Here is a 3,219-nt window from a genome sequence, read left to right as displayed (position 1 = left end):
GGGTTCCATTATCTCTTCATGAGTCATGAATTTTGGTTACACCTGTTACCTAGCCAACCTTATGTCCTAACCTTTGTCTTAGGAGGAGAAATAACATCCTTTCTTATTTAGAAATCCATAAAAAGGATTACTACGGTTTAGAAAAGTTGATTCCTACAAGCAATCATGACTGTCATTTTCAACAGTCCTCTGCTAAAGTTGAGTGTTCCAGATTCAATAAATAGCTGGGGTGAAGGAGGGGGCTAAAAGCTACAGGAAGATGAAGAAACTCGGCAGGTATATATTTTAATAAGCTGTTAATGGGGAAGTGGGGGATGAGGACAAATAGAAAGCACAGGAGGTGATTATGGGTTCTCTGAGATGAGAACAGTAGAAAGGCTGAACTCGACAATCATGAAGAAAGACAAGTTGAACTCTCATTTCCAATACTGTCAGCTTTGTTACTTGAAAATGCACTATTTAAGATTAAATATGTACTGGGCCCTGAAGCAACCTATCAATTTTTATGAATTTAATTGACTCGTTAATCTTTATAATGACTCTATCTTAAAGTAAAGGCTAGGCTATGGGCAGGAGGCACTCAGAGCTGTTTAAAGGAAAAGATTCTATTTTCAATAACACTCAGAATCTGAGAGCCAGCACCCAAGATCAACTATCCAAAAGGATTCTCTGAGATCCTCCACTCCACTGGTGTAAATTTAAGAGAAACTGATCTCTGTGAGCTTTGTGTTGTCTTGGAAAACCACAAATTAACATTAGCTATGTGAATTGTATTTTTCTTTCTTTCTTAAACATTTCTCAATTACATTTTAATATGGTAATGCAACATTCAGGTATTTTATGGCCTGGGGGCTGTAACTGGGGGCCTAACTTTCTAAATGAGTAAACTGATTCCCTGAAAGGCTAATTAGCTTACATCAGTTCACAGAGCGCTGGGATTCAAACTCAAATCCACAGACTCTTGGGTAGATGGAATTTACACCAAGCCTATCTTCAATTTAACAAACACACACATAGACAAGTCACCTCTCCACATTATGCCAACAAGGCCAACCAATTGAAAGCTCTCTACTGAGGATGTACAAATGAGCTCCCTCCAATAGCAGCTACTTGTGTTCTGTTTTTGAGAGCCTCCCTTTCAATTAAAATTTTCTTCTTTTCTGAACACAAGGATTGAAACTCAGTTCTCCCTTGGAGAGTGTCTGGGAGGGCCTTCATAGCAGTAGTGAAGATGGCTGATCAGAGGTGCTAATGAGAGCACAGACTAATATAAGCCTGGATCTCAAGGTTTGACTGCCTCTCCTACTTTGCATTTCTTTATTTTATCACAGGTAACCAAACAATAATCCTGAGAATAACATGGCCTAGTAGATAGAGAGGCCAACTCAAAGCCAGAAGACCTTTCAAGTCCAACTTCTGGCACATACTGATGGGGTGACCATGGGCAAGTCATTTAACCTCTTTAATGATCTAGACAACTCTCTAACAATATTCAATTGCAGAGGTAGTGTCAATCTACATTATAGGAGTTTTGTCACTGAGGAGTCCCCTACCCCAATGAAATCATTTGAGCCTTCAAGAACTGTGCTAAGAATTGGGGATATAGCTTTTACCCTAGAAAAGGCTATAATTTTATAGGAAGAGATAAGACACATAGGAAGACCAGGGACTGGTAATTTTGGTTTGAAAAAGTAGAAGGATGATGGGCAACAACAAAGGAGTAGATTGACACTCTTTCCAGTAGGAATGCCAGTACTGATCTGATTATATATCCAGAGCCAAAAATCTGGATAGATGTTATGAAAGGTAAGAAGGGCAAGAAAATATATGTAGCACAAAGGCTGGTGATGAGGAGATGTCTAGGGCTTAATGTGAGGCATGCATGTGACACATGAGTGGATAAGGTGAAACCCTGACCAATCGGGCAGTGGTGTCCTAGAGTGAGAGTTATGAAGATAAAAGGGTTAAGTCCTTCAGGGCATTGTCTCTGGGCTGGATGGCCAGTGTGCAGTCAAGAAAAAAGGAAATCCATCCTGCATTTCCCTCTTGCTCCTTCTACCCATTGCTAACAATTCTGTCCACAGACACCAAGCAAGAATCTCTTCTACACGGCAGCCCATCAAGCACTTGAAGAGAGATGTTCTCTTCCCTGAATCTTCTGTTTTGTTTGTGTAGCATGTCATCACACAAATTAAGATGGTCAGTGTCATTTTGTCCTATTTTAGGGGGATAGGAAACTAAAAATGACCTACCTGTTCAATTAAGCATTTATTAAGTGCCTACCATTAACAAATCCCTGGACTAGGTTCTGAGGAAACAAATATTATTCTTTTTTTTTTTTAAATAGCCCTTGGCCTCAAAGACATTGCATTTGACTGGAAGGTACAACATGTTGTTTTTTTTTAAGATAAATAAATACAAGCTACCTTGTATTTATATTAGCAGTGAAAGAGCATAGCTATCCAGGGATCATGAAAGACTTCTTTAGGTCATACCTGAGCAAATGGTCTTTTAAAAAAAATCTTATTTAATATTTTCTTTTCCCCAATTATATGTAAAAGTAATTTTAATATTCTTTTCTTAAATTTTAAGTTCCAAATTATCTCCCTCTCTCCCCTCCCTAACCCCATTGAGAAGGCAAGCAATTTGACATAGGTTATACATGTACAGTCATGGAAAACACATTTCCATGTAAGTCATTCTGTGAAATAAAATACAGAAAAAAAAACAAGAAAAATAAATAAAAAGTCTCTTTGACAAGCATTGAGGGTCTACCAGTTCTTTCTCTGAAAACAGATGGCACCTTTTATCATAAGTCCTACAGAACTGGCTTGGATCATTGGATTGCTGAGAACAGCTAAGTCATTTATGGTAGATCATCGTACAATATTGCTGTTACTGGGTACAATATTCTGGTTCTGCTAAGCATATAGTTGAAAGAGATTAGGGACTCTGCAAGGTAGAAGTCAGACAGGAATGCATTCCAGACTGAGAAAAGTCAAAGGTCAGAAGAGAAAATGGTGAATTTGATGTGGCCAGATGGCTAGACAAAGAGTAAGCCTTAAAATAAGCTTGGAAGGATACGTTGTCACTGGATTGTGAATGAGATAATTTAAATGTAAATCTAAGGAGTTGTTAATCTTCCCACAGAGGTTTTAGGGAACCACTGAACATTGTTTTGGTGGGAGAATGACATGATCTGAGCTTTTCTGTTGTTGT

Source organism: Petaurus breviceps, unplaced genomic scaffold, assembly GCF_028583685.1.
Source record: "Petaurus breviceps papuanus isolate PSGF00001 unplaced genomic scaffold, PetGlider_PUasm1.0 490, whole genome shotgun sequence".
Lineage (NCBI taxonomy): Eukaryota > Metazoa > Chordata > Mammalia > Diprotodontia > Petauridae > Petaurus > Petaurus breviceps.
This window is presented reverse-complemented; position numbering follows the sequence as displayed.